General features: G+C 43.2%; 1 protein-coding gene across 11 annotated transcripts in view; it reads right to left on the reverse strand.

Moving 5' to 3' along the window:
* Nucleotides 1-19,361, reverse strand: part of ELAVL2 (ELAV like RNA binding protein 2) — a 199,932-nt gene that overhangs the window by 125,666 nt on the left and 54,905 nt on the right. Inside the window, exon 1 of one of the 11 annotated variants that reach the window (XM_042964172.1) lies at nt 12,965-13,020. The exons of 7 other annotated variants lie outside the window; for them this stretch is intronic. The gene's annotated coding sequence lies outside the window, so the exon portion shown is untranslated. Of the gene's footprint in view, nt 1-8,335; nt 8,431-8,735; nt 8,944-12,964; nt 13,021-19,361 lie in introns of those variants that run through there. 3 more of the 11 variants (XM_042964170.1, XM_042964164.1, XM_042964171.1) reach the window with 3 other exon arrangements.

Raw genomic sequence — 19,361 nt, forward strand, 5'->3', positions numbered from 1 at the left:
AGATGCTACATTAATGCTGGTTGATCAAATAGATCTTTGGATCTGTTTGTCAGGCTGAACAAACAGTTAACTAGAAATGTAAGTGCTTAAAGTCACCAAAAGGAAGGCTCTACACTGACATTTTCTACCTATTTATCATTCATCTATATTCATCTCACTAGACATTAACACACACCAAAGATGCTCTCTGCTATTCAAATTGTGCTATTATGCTCAGGACTAGATTAATGATATCCACCATCCTTATTGCAAAAAAAAAAAAAAAAAAAAAAAAAATTACAGCATTGGTCCAACATACATGGAGCCTCTTTCTACTTCTGCTGGTCCATCAGCCTGCTATACTGCACACGTGGGACAAAGCTTCGCTAAAGCTGTCCTGCTGTTTCTAGAGAAGAGCAGAAAAGGCTGAAGTCTGAAAAAAATAAGGGAGAGAAGAGGAGAGACAACACACATAAACCTCACACCTGGTAACCTCTCATATCAGCTCTTTTTTACAGCATTCTGAAGGGAAAATGTCTTTTCTAAGCTGACACCATCAGCAAAGCTGTTAGCAGGTGGGCCACAGGCCTCTTTTAAACAGCTCATAACATCCTATTAGTTTTCACAGCACCAAGCAACTTCTGCTGACCCCAAAGCATGTGATAAATACAAGCAGGTGACCAGCAGGAAGAAATTCCTACTCCCAGTAGGGGCAGGTCTAAAATCCCAGGGAGAGGGAGAAAAGGTAAGATAAAACTGCTGGAAGGACATCTTATAAAGAAAAGAGAAACTCTCTTTAGACCAGAGATTAAAGGAGACTTCTTTAAATGAGGTAAAGGAGAGAACTACATTTATACAGAGTGATCTAATATAATTCAAATATTTGCAAGGACAATCAAAAGCATATGAAAACTTAAGAACTCCCACTTTTGTCTTTATATTTGAGTGAACTTTTTAATTCCCATGGCTTTAGGAACCGTCACAAAATCACGACTCTAATATCCACAAAGGCCAGGCAGTAATTTATGCCCAAAGTGAAACAAATTAGGCTCCACATAAAAGATGCAGTTGACAAATATTGGCTCCGTGTTGCTCCACCCTTCCAACTTTTCAAGAGACGTGAAATGTGGCTCTAGATCTTTATATGGTATTTCCTAGCACCTACAACATTTCACTACTTTTTTGAAGAAAAAAACAGGTTTAGGGGCACCTGGGTGGCTCAGCCAGTTAAGCGTTCGGCTTTGGCTCAGGTCATGATCTCTCGGTTCATGAGTTCCAGCCCCACGTGGGACTCTGTGCTGACAGCTCAGAGCCGGGAGCCTGCGTCGGATTCTGTGTCTCCTTCTCGCTCTCTGGCCCTCCCCCACTTGTGTGCTCGCTCACTCTGTCTCAAAAATAATAAATGAATAAACTTAAAAAAATAAATAAAATAAAAATATGGTTTAGGCAAAATAAAACAGCTACAGACCAAATACAACCCTGGCCTGATCCAGAACCTATGGCAGAAACTATTTGTCCATGGATACTCATTTCTTCTTTTTGTCCTCTAATGTCAGCAATTCACTTGATCACAGAAGATATTCTTCAGGGAGTAAAATGTAACAAAATGCTTAAGAGTCAATACAACTGTTCAAGCCAAATGAAAAAAAATAAATACAGGGACAAATGAGTAGGTTGTACCTGTCCCAGAATTGTCAGGCAAGAGGCAGAACTACCCCAGGGCTCAGAAGCATAGACAGGTGACTAAGAGACAGAGGGCTAGCACAGAGGTGTCAAAGAGAAGAGAGGAAGGCTGTGGGTAGATCAAGTTCCTTGCAGAGACAATGGGAGCAAAGGGATAAAAGTCAAAAGCACGGATGACCTAGTATTTGAGAAAAGTCCATGAGTCATTCACAGCTATAGGCCAGAAAGGACCCCAGAGGTTTAAACAAAATAAACCAGCCACCAGTAAGTAGCACCTCCGGGAAAGAAAGCGGTGTTGAGTAAACTCATACAGCAACAGGCCTTAACTGGGAATAGGTTATGAAAACTTGCTCGCTCTATAATAAACTCTGTATACTTAAAACGGTCTAGCTAGTTCCGCAATAAAGGCGGGTGATCCTCACATCACCAGAGGGGCCTCCAGTAGGGAAGCAGGATCAGTAAGATTTTAAAAAACTGACTTTGGAAAGTAGCTCAGAGTAAACTCAAGATCAAGTACAATCAGTTCCAGGAATATTTTACCCACCTTACCCAATTCACTGAATTTATTTTCAAATACACGGTGATTTATTTGCTTCGAGAAATACCTCTTGTACTTCTGATACACACAAATGATGCCTAAAGAATAAAAATGTGTTAAACATGCTTTAAAAACTGAACAAGTGAGCAATTTCCAATAACTTACTTGACAGGGCATCCATCAATGACTTCACTTAGGGTGGTAAGAGGGTAGTGAAACAAGCAGGAAAAAAATGTATTTCTATGTGAACTCCATTTTGTGATGTATAGGAATAGATTCTTGATAAGAGATTAAACAAAATTCAAATCAGGAAAATAGGGACTATTTTAATTTAAATGCTTAAATTTAAAAATTTGATTTCTCATTGAAAAAAAGATGTAATATTTAAATTAAGACATTTATATTCCTGGAATGTTAGCTGGCTTAATTCTCATAATTTCACATGTAATTTTTTAACATTATTTATATTTTCAAGAAAAAAAATGCATCTTAAACTTCCCTTCCAAATCCCATCATCATAGATATATTTATACCTATTTCCATACTAAAATGTTCAAAGACACCATTCTCCCAAAAACTCCCTGCAATTTGGGAATTTTCTCTTTCTCCATGGCAGAAATATACATTATATGATGGCATGTTATGAAGATTACTAAAAGTTGTTGTTCTTAATAACACACTTAAATCCAAATATATAAAACTAATCAATGGGAACCACCTATCACTACCTTTCCAACTCAGTAAACATGGTCAATCCACTCCCAAAAATCTCGTATTTTCATAAGCTCGTCTTTACCTCGTCCTTGACATGTGGAGGGTGAGGTTTTATAGTCAAGGAAGTTTAAAAAAAAAAAAAAAAAAAAAAAAAAAACAACAACAACAACAAGGACATAGTAATTGAGCAAAACCAGACAAGGGAAACTTCAGACTTCCAGCTTATTGTACCTGGCTCGGCTAAATTAAGAATTTCAACTTAAGTGACAAAACCTATTGAGGCAAGACAACTCAGTAGCTAAACTGGCAGCATTGTGCTCACCAAAAGACCTTACATGTGTAATATTTGTTTACAAAATCAGAATGGATTTTAAAACAAACTATGAGAAGACAAGGAAGCTTAGAATATGCCTTCGATGAAAGCTAAAAGCCATATTGGTAAGGCTACTGCAGAGAAGAACTGATCCGAAAGGCTTCGCCCTGCCCTCACTAGTATATAACAACTCCAATTTTCAAAGTCCTATTTCCCAAATATAACCTCATTTTATCGCTCTTTAATCCTGAGGGCAAGATGGTAAAAACTATACAGAAATTTCAGTGTATGTACATTTCTCTAGGGAGAGAGAGCCCACAGCTTCCTTCAGATGCTCGAAGAGATCAGAATTTGATTATTAGCTAGAAATTTCCATTTTATAGGGACTCCGTAACGAAGATACAGGAAAGCTGAGAATTCTAAAGCAACTACTATGCCTCTTCTTGTAAGGAAATAAAACTAGTCAAGAAAATGTCTAATAAAGCTTGAACTGAGTTTGACCACGGCTAAAAGCAAAATGAAATAAAAACTCATCCTGAAATGTTGATCTGCTTGATATTTATGAAAATATGGATTTTTGTGATATTCTGTTAACACAGTCTTTACAGTTGCTGAAATAATCTCCAGTAACTAACAGCCTGCAACAACAAAAATTCTACAGGAAAAGAAAAGCTAGTCATGTAGAATACAAATTCCTTTTTATGAGACAGACTCCTTTAAGTCAAGGGGAAAAGGCTGATACGAATCTATCACTATTAGATTAGGCAAAGGAAAAATATACAGATACCTTAACCTAGGAGTTCAAAACTTATCTGATCTAGAGCAAAACCTTCAACATGTTTAAAAACAAAAAAAAAACATCATCAGAAAAAACCCTATCATTTTACTGTCTCACAATAAACAAATCTATTGAGAAAAAATGTCAATTATTTTTCCCAAATAATTTCTAAAAGTGGGTAAGGGGGCCTTGCCTGTCAAAACTTATTTGCTATATGTACATTTTCAAATTGACATAACGGAAGTCAGATATGGAAATACACACAAATACTATGTGTAAGTTTAACGAAAGAAAAAAAGTTACTTGCAATTAATAAGGCAAACTCCAAGTTGGTTTAGTTTTAATCTCATGCCACCTATTCCTATGACCTTGGTTATTTTACCTATCCTACTCCTTGCAAGAGCACCCATCCTCTTCTATACGAAGATTTATTACAAGCAAAACCTGTATGCCATCACCCAAAACTATTCAGCAACACTCAAAAGGGAAACATACAATTAAGAGTATCAGTAAAATTGATGCATTCAAAACCTAGCCTATAACTCTGAGAAAATAATACCTTTACCAAAAATAGATATCTAATATAGCCCAATCCCTGGACAGGTAGCACTAGTATTAAAAGGGGAAATATCTATAGAAATGCACCCAGTACAGTGTTACTCAGAGAAGAGTCATCTTTTGTTTTATACAATAAAATACAAGGCTAGAGATACAGAAAGTCATATTCTCTTAAAAAATATTTTCCTGGGATCTTGCTAAAATTAAAATTATGATATACATCATGCATGCTGAAGTGTAAATGTTTGTTAGTGAAAAATGTCCTAAATATTCCATAAAACATCCATGGGATTTTACTATCCTAAATTCCTATTTTTAGTTCAGATTCTGAAAGTTACCAATGCTACTTAAACCACAAAGCATGTATCTTTTAATACACAAAAGCCTTAAAACATAGTATTGCCTTTTAAACTAAAGCACCTTCTGTTTCTGCTTAACAAATTTATATTGCTCAAAATCAAGAAAGAAAAATCAACATTGCAAACCAATTAGTACCTAGAATCAAATAAATAGACCTTAAATGTCCTGCCCAAATCAGAAACATAGAACAATGAGTTTGGCATTAAAGTACACAACATGTAGGTTCTGTAAGTAACCAGAACCAGTGAAGACTTCCACATCTGTATAATGAAACTGGCCAAAGCAAGTGAACATTCTGTGTGTCTAAGTGTCCTCTACATTGTTAATTCAAGAGTTGGGTGTGGCATCACCAGTGCATAAAGCCATCAAATTTCAAACAGTTCTGTAATATATTAGCATAAAGCAGCAATATTGGCAACTAAAAATATTAACAAACAAGAAAGACTTTAGCCAGAATAAGCTGCATAATCTGTGGATCCCCATGCGAAATCAAGGTACAGAGTCCCCTTGTTAAAAATTTAAGAATTTCAAGGGAGAGCGGTTAATACTGTATGGGTTATGTGTCCACAAAGCAGTTCTACTTCCAAACAAGTACTCGTGCTTAAAAACAAAACCAAACCTCAAATGCGGTAGTTTACCATGATTCATGGCCTGTCCAGCGGAATATGCAAAGAATAAGAGATGAGGTAGAAGGTTACGGGCTGGTTTTCCATAGGGTGACATACCACCCACACCCCACAGCCGCATACCACCTCACCTATATACAGCCCCCCAATACCATCAAAAAAATAATAACCTGACCAGGCTAAAGATCATGGATCTCTAGGCTCCCTTATTCCAAATAAACATTGGTGACAAAGGTGGCAAAAAGAATGTGATATGGTAACTTTAGTAAGAGTTCAAAGGAGAGCAAAAGAATTGACCTTACCAAGCAGACCAATCTACCAAAAAGGTTACCGTTAAAGTCAGTCTTAATAACATGTTATTTTGGAATATCCAGTTCTTTGGGCAAAAAAGAACATGAAGGGTGGTGCTCTGCCATGCTAATGCCGGAAAAGATCCCAGGTTTAAAAAAATCTATTTTTTTTTCCCATCAAAGAAAAGCTGACCCCAGTTTAGAAGTCAGGGTATCCTTCGTAGCTTTGTTGTGTCCTTAAGAAAACTTGGGACTTGCTTCTAGAATGAAAGAAAGAGGTTGGGGGGAGGGGGGAGGCAGTATTTTTAAAAATTATAATCATGTTAACAAGCAAAGCATGGAAGGCTAGAATAGCAGGAAGTGGTAACAAGGATTCGGCAAGAAACATCTGTCTGCATACAAAGATTGAAAAGGCTGGATTAAGGAACGGGGCAGTAGAAATGCCACCTACAGCACTGTTGTTCCATATCTCACTGGGAGATAGGTCATAACTAATAGTGCAAAACCCCGGCAGAGAAAGACTTTGCTTCTCTGGTAAAAAAGAAATAACCAGAACCAACCAACCCTCCCCCCACCCCACCCCCAAAAAACAAACAAAAAGGAACTCTTAACAACTCATGCATTTTTAGTCTAGAAAAAAATTTTTAGTCTAAAAATAAGGTTCAGTAGTAAAATGACAAGCCCAGCCTACACTCACCAGTTTGGCGTACCTGTTCTATTCCAGGAGCATACCCTAAAAATTCTCTTCAACCACAGGGACAGTGTGTACAGCTTAAAAGAGCTGACCTGATTCCTAAGAGTAAACACTACACAATGAAGCAAACACCTAAAGAAGGGGGGGGGGGGAAGGGGAGGGGGGCTTAAATGCCTCAGGCTGTCTTTGAGGGATAAATAAAAAAACCTCATTCCCCGAAAGGTGGCAGCACAAAGTTACCCAAAAAGGAATTAAGGGGCCAGTTTTGATCACACAAACACAAAAATTCTCTCAAAAAGGAAAAAAAAAAAAAAAAAAGGCAGAGGAATCATATAAAATTGGATGTAATGTAATAATTTAGTTTTTCCTGCCCCACCCTAGCCATTATCTTCTCGACAGTTTTTTTTTCTTGCCCCCTCTTCCCCTTTTCTCCCCCATTTTCAAGGGAACTTTCTCTAAGTACGTACACCCTCTCCAGCAGTATTAAATCAACATTCCTACAAACCTCTTATAAAGAATAACCCAAAAACAAATGCAGTAATGTTCCTGTCCATCCAGCAGAACAGTCATCGTTTCTAGACCAAAAGGTCCAGATGAGAAAGTAGATCCAGAAAAGCTTTTCTACCCGCTTACCAAAATGGAGACTCTGGGTCAGCTTCCGCAAGAGCGAGTGAGCTTAGCACAAATGAAAAATTCAAAGGACTCTCGGGAAACGATTCTCGAGAAGATTGTCTTCAAGGGCAACTAACCAGTATTTCATACAAACTGATTTTCTAAGGGGATGGGGAAATCACACCCCAACTGGTATTCGAGTGGTTTTAAATGGACTTATTTGTCTCAAGTTTGGGACTGAGGTACATTTTTATGAAGACAGGATTATTATGGGTAGGTCCACCAAAAAATTAAGTTTTAAAAAACTCTTTGTCCTTGACGGAGATCTATTCATTTGGCATTGCTAAGCATCATTCCCTGGGGAGGGAATAAAAGAATAGATACCGAGTAACAAATTCTCCTTTCTCACATTCTCGGAAAATGTAGAAAGAGGATAAGAGATGAAATTTTTATCATAAAGATGATCATTTTAAATGCACACTATTTTAAATGACCATCTGGACAACTACAACTCCATGCTCATAGCTCACATCTAGAGACGAGGTTTTGCGCTCCAGCCCTCCAGGATAACAAGTAGGCTTTTAAGACAACGCTGTGGAAAGACTGCTTGCTGGTCATTGTCAAGACCACTGGAGAGGCACCTGCTGGTGAATCGATGTTGGTCTGAGCGAGACCACCAATCGCACCAGTGCACGCACACACATCCGTGCACGGGGGCCGCAGCTGGCCAGCCCTCCTGGCAGAGCTGAAGGCGCGACTGCCGCAACCTACCGGAGCGAACCAAAGCCCCGGGTCCACCTCGCCCAGCGATTCCCGCCCAGAGCACCGCTCGCGCGCAAACCCAGGATGCCACCGCGAGCTGCGACCTCGCGCGGCTGCGCCCGGCCTCACCTAATACCGCGCAAGAGAACGAGCGGCCCGCGGGATCCTCTTTGCTCTGCCCCGGCCACCCCCAGTCCCATGCCACCTCTGCACATTGCGTGGCCGCTGCAAGTCTCCAGACGCCCCGGGAGCTCCAAGGACCACACGCGAGGTGGTGCCGTACCAAGTGGGCACGCCACCAGACACCATCCGGCAGAGGAACCCACCGCACACAGTCTCCCGAAAGGCGAGGTTGTCAGTTCGCCACAGGAATCTTGCCCTTTTTCTAGAAAAGCCCCCCTCCCCCGCTTTCCCTCCAAAGCACTCACCTGCGTCTCGGCGCAGTTCCCCTCGCGCTACACGCGGCCGTACCGGGGCACGTCCAGGCCCTGAACACGCTGCCTGGACCGACTGGCCCCGCTCGGCTCCCGCCGCCCCCAACCAGCTAGTGCCCACAGGAGGGGCGGTGCCACCTCCCGAGGCGCCCAATTCCCTCTACTCCCGCCGCAAGGGGCCGAGCTCTAGGAACTTCGCGTGCACAACCTCCGCCGCCCCCACCGGCGTTCCCGCCCGAGGCCGGACTAGGGCTTCCCACTAAGCGGAGGCCGGACTCCGCTCGGCGTCGCGGCGCCCGCACACAACCCTTAGCCTGGGCGTCCAGAACAGACCCCGGGCCAGGCGCGGCGTGCCCGTCCTCCCCGCCCCCACTCCCACGCCCCCCGCACTTGCCTGCTACGACTCGGAGCTGCAGCTACTACGGCTTGCGCCGCCAGCCGTCAGCACAGCCGCGGAGGAGTCGCTCCGGGCGGGCTCCGCGGAGAGGCGGTGGCGGCGGCGGCGTCCCCAGTCCTAGCGAAGGCAAGAAGGCGGACTGGAACCCGGCGAAACCCCCGCCCTGCCCTCGTCGCGCCGGCGACCGGCCTCCTCACCCGGCCGGCAGCTGCCTCAGTGACGCCCAGGCGCCGCGGTCCCGCCGTTTGTAGCGGGGCGGGGAGGAGGGGCTTGCTTGGAAGAGCGCCAGGAGGCGGGGCCGGCGGCGAGTTCGCGGCGCCGCGGCCGCCGCCGCCGGCGCGTGCCCTGCCCGGCAGCCCGCCGGTCTGTGCCTGCGAGAAGACGCCCGGCTGCGGCTGCTCGGCTGGGTCCCTCCCGTCTTCCGATTCCGAGCAACCTCCGGGACCAGGTTCCCCTGGCAGCGCGGAAAGCGTCGCGCGCCCAGAGGCGGTAGATTCCAGGTGCAAGTTTGCAAACCCCGAGGTTCCAGGCGCTAACGGGGAGCCAGAACGACTCGCGCAGGGGTTACTTTGATGTATATGTATGTGTATCAAATACATACACATACATACATACACATATATAGCAAGTACAGTTAAAAGGCTTTTCCTCTACTTCATAACCGAAGGGTCCTGTCCCTTGGCAGAAAACTAAAGGCTTAGCCCTGGCTGCCCCTCTATGCCTCTCTAGATGGAATCTGACGTTCAGATAAGCCCGAGTACCTGTGCGGGGTGCTATACTCTGCTTCAAACGCAAAGTAGGAAATCCTGCACTCGACTATACAAGAGCCTGTCGCTCGCCGCATCTTTCGAACGCCCCCCCTACGTTAGCCCCGAAATGGCCAACTCTTCACCGAGGGGGCGTCACATAGCTACCTAGCCTTGGCCCGCCCCCACGCCCTGTTCAATCGCCTTTCCCCAGAAAAACCTGTGCCTGTCCTCAGACTCAGCCCCGCGACTGGGAGTCAAAATCGACCCCGAGCCACGCGGTGGGAGCACGTTTTTACACCTGCTCAGCCGCTTAATTACGAGAGCACCTGTCGTGTTGTGGTTTTCATTGCAAAGGCTTCTGTTTTAACCCTTACCCCATAAAAACTACATTTAAAATATCACCTGTCATACCTACCTGAAATCGCAAGAGGTAAGAGAAAGGAACTGAGCAGTGGGCGACTGAGTCGCCGCAAGAACGTGACCGAGGTTACAGCTTCAAGGGCATGATGCGGGTTTGATGCAGCAAGGTCCGCTAAGGGCGCCCAGCGCTCCCCGCCCCCACGCGACGGGCGGGGCGGGGGGGGGGATGGAGAATGGAGGAAGGACTCCTCTAACCTATGGCGGGGGTGGAGGCGGCAAAATTGCCCTGTTGGGCGAAGTCAAATCAGGCATAGTAAAGTAAGGGGTTTAACCACATGGAAATAGAGACAATCCATCCCTCAGTTTGGGGAACCCAGACTGGGGACACCAGAAATAGCTAATTGATTCTATATCAGCATTTCTGTTGTCAGCCTAAATCCGATTAGCAATTAAATGACCTTAATTGACTTTGTACGGGGTTACTGGGAAAACCGCTCAAAGCGCCTGCGCCTCTTTGACCTCCCTCTAAACAGTTAATTACAATATTCCCATCCCTAGCAGGCGGGATTGCTAAAAATGCCTGTTTCCAAACGTTAGGCAAAACTGGGCCTACCAAATTTGCCAATCCAAGCCTAAAACTCTTAGAATGCCCTACGCCCTACTTCCTGAAGCTGACTTCTTGAAGTTATGGGAGATCTCTCTACAGAGTTCCCCAAGTCTTCCAGTCCATTTCGACCTGCAAAACGTTGCGTTTTTCGTGGAGAACTCCAGAAGAGGTTAAAATGGGGTGCCCAAGCACTTGGTCAAAACATGGAAGGAGAACCCAGGAGTGCTTGGTGTAAGACATACTCAGGGAATGACAATAATAACTGAGCAATAGTTACTTTTTTAATCCTCCAAAAAGCGACTTTTAAACACTCAACATTTTTTTTTTTTTTTTTTTTTTTTGCAGACTTATCTGTTCAGATTCGTGACAAACCTTTCAGATGTCCCATTTAAGAAGCCATTTTGCAAAGGAAGTCTTACAGGCTCAAATAGATTTTCTACTCTACCATCTCTAAAACATGCACACTTCTTTCTTGACCTTTAGGAACTTATTTCCAATTAGGAAAATAATTTATTCGGTTACTATTGTCTTTTCTGTACTCTCCCCCCACCCTCGACTTTACGCCTGCATTTTATAGGTTGCAGTTTAAGCCTAAGAAATAAACCACCTCCATCTCCCTCCTATTCCCAATATCCAGAGGATGGGTATATATATATAAATTGGGATGTGGGAAAGGGCTAAACGTTTAGAAGCTTAACCAACAGGAGTGGCACATGAGTGGGGGCGGGGAAAGAACCCGTGCATTTCGGGGAGAAAGTAAGAGATTCATCTCAGCCCAGCAGTGTTAAGAGTAAATACTAAATGCTTGACTATTTCTCTCACTCTGGCCACAATAAAGCCAGATCTGCAGCTGGCAATTACAAGAGAAAATACCCAGACTCGACATCAGTTTCGCTAACCCGTATTTGAAAATGGCAAACGGGGAACGTATCCAACCTCCAATTTGCCACAGTTGTATAGCTCTCATATTAATTCTTTACAGACGTGAAATAGGTGGGTACGTAGCAACGTGCTGGGCATAAATTAAGCAACAATGGCCACGCGAGGTCCTATTCGCCGCGGAGCTCCCGTGCTGGGCACTGCCACCTTGCTATCCCCAGATCCCACCGCCCCGGAGATGGCAGAGTCCGGAGGCTAGCCCCAAGTTGGCTTTTAGACCCGGGAGGGTGGGTGGGGTGGAGAGTACCCTGGCCGTTTTTGTACCTGTCCCCCATTCTCTCCATCTCAAGCACCACACGGGCGTTCTCACGCACACTCACCCACACCCCCTCGTGCCAATAATTTAAACTTCTCTTAGGCAAAGGCAGCACCTCGTTCACCGCCACCACCTCCCTCCTCGTCCTCCCCGCCCAGCTAACACCCTCCCCCTTTCCCACATCTACCCTGATTTCTCTTTTTCCGCAGTAGAAAGCCAGCTGGTTTCTCCCAAACCCTGAGAAATCACAAAAGTTAAAATGAAGCATGTGTCTGCCCAGCGTCTCACCCCAACCATCTTTCTCCCGGCGTCAGATTAACAATAGCTATTCGAGAAGGGCGGGGGGCGGGGGGGGGGCGGTAAGGAAGGGGGTGAGGGCAACACAGCTGACTTGGCTCCTGGGGTAACTGTGAATTCTCGGGGCTGAGAAGGGGTTCCCCCCTCGCCCCGAAGGCGAAGTCAGCCGCGTAGGACCAAGGACAGGGCTTGGAATCCACTTCCCAGCGCCGTGCACAACAAGACTCCCAGGCAGCCGCCACTCCACAGACACAGCTCCAAGGATCTTATTTACGCTTTTCTGAACAAAGGGAATCTCATATCCGGTACAGGCTTAAGAATTCGGCCCTAAATTGGCTACCTTCTTTTAAAAAATAATCACGGTAATTGGCGCCCAAGAATTAGAGCCCGCACACCTAGCAATGATGAGTTTTGACAGCTTCTACCCACCCCAGCCCCAGCCCAGCCCTAGCCCTCAGGCGGCATGTACTTTTTTCAGTCAACTACAACTAGCAGCCTGGTGCAGCATCTAAATTCCATCTGGCAATCCCATCTCCCCAGCACATGTTATCTGGTTAATGCAATTAAGTGTGGGGTTTTCGCTGGTCTAATCTGCAAGTCCAGGCTTCTGATTCCCCTCAATAGTATTAACGCCTCTCCAGTCCTTTGGTTGCTGTGCGAAAGTAGAGGCATGCATCCCCCAAAACCGAAGTTATCCCTCTCTTCCCACGAAATGAACTTCCAACCTCAATCCCGAAGCTCACTCAACATCTAGACTCCTATTGTACCCCTGCTCTACTCTACCCACATTTACCACTTAAGTTACTGCCGCTGACATTTACGAAAATTCAGTACGTCAAGCATGCGTCCACCGTCTTTTAGTCTAGCTCTCTAGAATTAAAAAGCAGAACAGTAGCTTTGAAATGAGACAAACATGTGCAATTAACTTCATATTCTGTATTCCGCTCACTTACAGGTTTTCTGGGTTTGCCAGCGCATCGCTGCAACTAATGATTAAAGAAACCAAACCGAAACTTACCTTTCTCCCTTAAGGTTTTTGTGTATGTGTGTTTTTAAAGTAACGGTGCAGTTCTCCCAATAAGGATGAGCAAGAAGCTGCTGGATAGTTCTCTTAAGACAGCACGAAACCTAAACTGTGCTCGGCTTAAAAGAAGCAAATAAAAAGAAATGCTTTCGACCCCAAAGTCCAACGCTAAAAGAAATGGCGAAAAAAAAAAAAAGATGAAAGGGGAGGGGAAACTTAAAAAAGAGAGTTTAAAAAGACGGAGAGACTATCCTCCTATTGCCGTTCAACTAAACAAAAAGGGGCAAGAAAAACAAACGAAGGAACAAAGAAAAGAGACGAAAGAACGTTTTTTCAAAAAGACGATGTCTTTCTCCTTGTTGCTTTTTAGTAGGTCGCTACAGGAGTAAGCTGCTGCATCTCTAACTGAGAACAGAAATAAGGGGGGAGGACGTCTTAAAAGGGAGGTGGACTGGACCACAGATTTATAGCACCGTATCACCAACCCCTTCTCTGCCTCCGCACTGCCGTGTGTGCAGCTGCTCTGCCAGGCTCCTATCCCGGGCAGCACGCGCGGAAGTATACGCCGAGTGGCGCCACAACGTAACTTGCTCATCTCCCCAGGACTCTGATTGGCCTAGATGCTCCCATTGAGGCCGCCCGGGCGAGCTTGCTTGATATGATTGGCTAGAAGCTTGTGTCACTCTCAAGAGCTCAATGGAGTCCCGTTTCAAGGTAAGTTGTGCGGGGAGGTACACACTTAACACTGGCGGCGAAGGGAAATGCAAGAAGCAAAAAGAGATGGAAAGAGCAACGTGGGAGGGTTGGAACTGTAGTATCAGAGTTTGCGATATGGCATGATCTTCTTTCCTCTTAAATCTTTCTGCTTCCGAAAGACTCATTTTCCTTGCCACCACTGCCGCATCTATGGCACGTTTCTTTATAACATTAAACTCTGTCCGGTATGTATGAGTCATTGAGAGCTCCCTCTCTTTGATCTGAGTGAAAGGAATGAATGTACATCCATTACTTGCCCGCATGCCTTTCTCGATGTGTGTTCTAGTATTCTGTATTAGATATTAGGCAATTTTATGTCTTTCTCTATTTTAATATATGCATATTGCAGCTCTCTTGTTGATTTTTTTTTTTTAAAGCATCCTTTTAGGATAAGAATGAGTTCAGAAATGCTTTCAAATAAAGGTGGACGGTTTGAATTCGCTTTTATTTCATGTTAGAAAAGTGTAGGATAAACATCCTGTCAGGAAAAGAGGTACTAAGTAGAGCTAAGGTCCTTCACTTTAAGGTACATGGTGATTCAAAAAGAGCATCTGTATGAAAATTAGAACAAGCCACTCCTCTGTATTTGCTGGCAGTACAGTTCTTGGACCACACATGTATTGCTGACAGTAAAGATTAGTCGAACCTTTATCTGGGTTTTTTTCCTCTGAGGATTTAGAAAGTTTAGCCAGAAGACCAAGTGCTGTCAGTGCTTCTGCTTTATAGATGAAGACTACTTTGTTAAACACCGTATTTTAATGACGTTCAGGAGGCTGAGGTTTTGTTCGTGGTGTTTATATCTTCCTCCAAGTGAAAGTGTGGTCCTCAGGATCGACTTGATATATAAGTAGAGACAATATTAACTTGACCTAGGTTCTTTTCCAGCCTGAATTTCTTCTTTTAATCTTGACAGTGCAACTTCCTAGATAGTACTTAATGTTTCTTACGCAATGTAACATATCTTCTCTAGATGCTCATGCCTTTCTAAAAGGAATTCCTTTACCTGTTTATTGCTAGTGCCTATCTTTGAAAATTCGGAAAGAGAAGGCACAGGTAAGAGTTAGAGATTGCAGGAGGGCAGGGTGGGCTGGAGGGTAAGGGACAGAAAATCACAAAGCAAAATGACTACAAAGTGAGGGGTGAAGTAATTCAGAGTTCCTTGAGAGTGTCCTTGAGTGTTGATAAATGATTAATGGCAAAGAACAGAAGACCTGTTTATCTCCCATATAGTCTGTATAATATGTTCAAATTCTATTACTTTGCGTGACAATAACAGGGGGTTGGAAAAGGAGGCCTGAATCTATATGTTATCTTATAATAGGCATTGTTATCTTATAAGTTATAATTATCATGTCCTAATCCCCAGCCCCACTTTTTATATAACAACAAGACTGGGGTCCTAATTTCAACTTAAAACTATTCTCTAGACCTGGGTGGAACAGGTCTAGAAAGAAGGAAAGAAGAAAGAAAAGCAATTTGAGGAAATGGAGTAAAGGGGCTGAGGGGAGGACAAATCAAGGAAAAAGACAGAAAGACTCCACCTCACCTAAAATAGAATAATCACTGTATGAATAAACAGTTGGAAAGTTGTGTTTGTTATCATCTTCCCTCAAGCCCTCCCCTTACCCCCAGGTCAGTACAGAGAAATAACTCTTAAAGTAATAAATACAACTTAAGTAAAACACTGTTTAATCAGACTTATCTATGAAGTGACTTGTCTTTGCTCCTGGTTAACGTGCTCTTAATATTGAATTAGTTGCACGTATTCATGTAATATCCTTGGCACTTTGTAGAAAATCTTTACCAATAACTTACAACTACATAAGTATCTTCTAACTGGGTGGAAGCTAATACTTTGTTTCATTTTTTGATGTGTGTTTATTTCCACAAGGAAGGTTTTTTGCAGATTACAGTGGTATATTTTCCCAAAGGGGGGGGGAGGGTTGATATGGAATCCTGGGTGTGGTGTGGTGTGATGAAAATCTAGCATGTGTGTTCTGTAGTTAGAGAAAACACTATTGGAAAATAGTAAACTTATCCATTCAAATGCAAATGCTAAATTCTGTGGATTCAGTATATAGGCTTTCTTTAGTTTGGGCAGAGGAGCAAATGATTTTCAAGATGTGGTCATCTTCAACATGTTGTGTTTCTACGCAGGTAAAATGGAGTTAAATTACTTAAGATATTGAAAATATCCTAAAATACTAGTTTACTTCCTCAATAAAACAGATGTTTTTAAATTTAAAAACTTTTACATGGATACATATACCATAAGTTATATGTATTTTGCCAACTTTTAAAAATAAAAACTAAATACAGCCTATTTAAAATAAGGGATATCTGGATGTAGATTTCACTTTGAAATTCATGTTGTCATAGCCTGAAATACTAACATATTCTATCTTGCAACTAATAAAGACTATGTGTGTGTAAACATCACACTCCACATTAAGCAATTGTAGTCAACCCCTTTTCATCCATAGTTAGGTAAAGTATTATCCACAGCCTATGAACTTGCATTAGAAAAACATTTAAAAGATATCTGGGTTATGATTGTCATGTTAGCTCTGATATATCTTCAAAGTCCTTGGCATTATTTTAAACTGTAGTTGAAAATGGATGGATCTAGGGGTTCACTCACTGAAAGTTTGGAGGAAAAGTTGGATGTGGAGAAAGCTGCAAAAAGAATAGTTCTCAAAGCTGAAAAAGTAATGGATTCAATAGATTATTTTGCTTAAGTGTGTATAGGAACATTCATTCATAGGAATACTAATCAGCTATTGTGGGCAATGTCTTTTAGAATAAATAACTCTCTTATACTATGTGAGGGATGTGATTTTAGCATTTCATGATGAAGGACGATGTAAACTACTATTGTGACATTTTTTTTAAAAAAGTAAATAAACAGTAAAGCTATTTAGATGAGTTTACAATGTTTGGCTTATGGGGGTAGTTCCAAATATTATGCCCTCTCAGATGAATAAAAATATTCTGTGTTATTTTGTTGGGCAGTTTCAGGTGGGGGTGGGGTCTGTGGTTCATACCATCGGAAATGTGACAGTTTAATGCCTGCGTGACAAATATAGAAATTATATAGCTTGTTGATTACTCTTTTATTTACTCTTCTTAAAGAAGCATGTCGACTTTCCTTCTACAGTTTAGAAAACAGGAAAAAAGTTGTCAAGAAAATTGACACCAACTTGAGTTTAAGAGCGTGGCAACCGGGCAAGAGAATGAGGCAGGAATTAGCACCATGGACAGAGACGAGCCCATCCAGAATAAAGGTTTGCAAAGTCCCCTAGTGTTTTCTGTCCCTCCCATGTAACAAACGGAAACTGCAATTCTTGGGACAGACTTTAAGGAAGACGCTGTCCTACTTCATAGAAACACATTCATGTTGAATTAGGCTGGCTTTTGCTAGGACTCGGCCTTGGTGACAAACCGCATGTAAGGTTAGAGCCCCGAACTCGGGTCGCACCCTTCACTGTGTTTCTCTTCTCATACACTCCCTTGCCCTAGTGAGCCTGCATTTCATCAGTGTTCATGCAAAATAAACGCAAATCCAGGTAGTCATCGAAAAGTCTGCTAAATCTACTCCAGAGTTTTTAATCCTCGAAATTCCCAGCGGGAATCGCAACAAAACCGCCTACCCGCTCCCCCTCGCTCCCCCCCACCCCCAGTTCTTCACTGGCTCCTTTCACGTACTGGCAAAGGGGCAAAGCCTTTTATCGGAAGATAAGTGACCTCCGAGACTATTTTGCAAAGGACCCTTTATATTGCAAACACTTTCCATCAGGGACAGTGCCAGAGGCGGCAGTGAGCAGGATCACAAACATCCTTCACTTTCTCTTTACATTTTGTCTTTAAACTACTGTTCGAGGGAAAAACTGTAAAGACAGCACACTCGGCGAGAATTCCCTTAAAACCTTAGGTTACTGCTCACACTTAAAAGATATGTGAACTGTTTAGTTAAATGTTTAAATTTTTTTCTAAAATGTAATCCAGTGTCGCGGTAAATCTTTTGAGACCAGCTTAGATTGTTCTCCCCACCGCTACACACACGCCTTTTTTTTTTTCTTTTTTTTTTTTCCTGGGCAAAATTTGTATGAAGTTCATTGTCCTTTAGGTGATTTGACTGCAGATAGAGACTAAGATGTGTTGCACGTGCCCCAGAGTGTCTCGAAAAATATATTTGCAGCTTCGGATCGACGATCATTTATGTAAAGCTTCCCACAAATGTCCTCAGATTTCTTTTCTTCCCCTCTTTTGCTCAGTAGCAACTTTTAGCAGGATAAACTCATGTCTTTGCTGAGCATGCAAAGGGAGGTCTAGATGACCAGGAGAGGGTTAGGTAAGAAAAACTGGAGGTGAGAAAAGGCAAATCAGAGCTTTGTGTCCGTTTCTTTCAGGGATGCTAACAGCTTTCTCTAAGCTTTCTCCTGGAGCCGATACATCTCATGCAAAATTAATACAAGTAATTAAAAATACCAGTTTCCAAAGTTAAAGGAAACCATCTGTCTCAGCTGGTGGCAATCAGTCTTTCGGTCGGCCCCTTTACTGGGACCTGGGAAGAAACGGTTTCTCTGCTTCGGAGGCTCGGAGGCTCTTTCTTATATTGAAGATTTATGTTTCCACTTGTGTGCGATGCACGTTTAATTTGAAATAATAAAGCCGGGCTGAGAGACCAGTCAATCAGAGCTATCAACTGTTCTCCGTACGCTGCCCTGCCCCCACCTCCCTCTGGTTTCTAACCCTTTTTCTTTTCTTTACCCTCACCACCCTACCCTCCCCCTCCCTTTTCCTCCGTCCCCAGCTCACTCACACACTCGCACTTTCCCCCCACGTGTGTTCAGATCAAACCCTTGCCCCATAGAGCAAGTGACCGCAACGGGGCACGGTGACAAAGGCGGAGTTTGTATCAGAAGAAGACTGAGGCCCGGGGAGACACGGCGGATAGAGAAACAGCTGTCTTATCAGCCCGCTGCAGAGATGGAGATGGCTCGAGAGGTCCTCAACAGATAATCACTTGAATAGGTTTGCAATGCGCCAAACTTCACGCTTGATAAGGCCAACCCAATGTAGAGAGCAGCCCGGATCCTGCTCCATTCTGTTTTATCTGAGCTGTAAATTAAGAAATTGAAATTCAGGTGGCAAAGGCAGCAGTCTGCTGATAGACCGCTAAAGTAAACTGTCATTAAAATGCTTGCGGCAGGCAGAGAGGGGGCGCCTGGAATGGGATATTGTTTTATTTTTTAATTGGGGGGTGGGTGGGTGCTGGGGTGGCCAGCCAGGAGAGACAAAGCCCACCGGTTTTTAAAATTATTTGGGGAGGGGAAAATGAGAGTTAGCAAAGGGACACAGCATCTTGATCATGATTCTTAGTCGTAGATTCCATGCATAAACAATTTGAAAAGTATAAAGTTGTGGGAAGTTTGGTGAAAGAGTAAGGAACAATTTTAAAGCAATCTGATAGGAAATAGAATTCTGTCGTTATCAGAACACGGGGCAATGGGAGCTCTCTGATGACAGTATTAGAAACTAATTCTAAATGGAATCTAAAGTTTTCCTTTTATTGTAAGAAAAACAGATCAACCGGATACAGAGGAGTTACCATAAACTGAAGTTAACTTGACCT

Source organism: Panthera tigris, chromosome D4, assembly GCF_018350195.1.
Source record: "Panthera tigris isolate Pti1 chromosome D4, P.tigris_Pti1_mat1.1, whole genome shotgun sequence".
Taxonomy (NCBI): domain Eukaryota; kingdom Metazoa; phylum Chordata; class Mammalia; order Carnivora; family Felidae; genus Panthera; species Panthera tigris.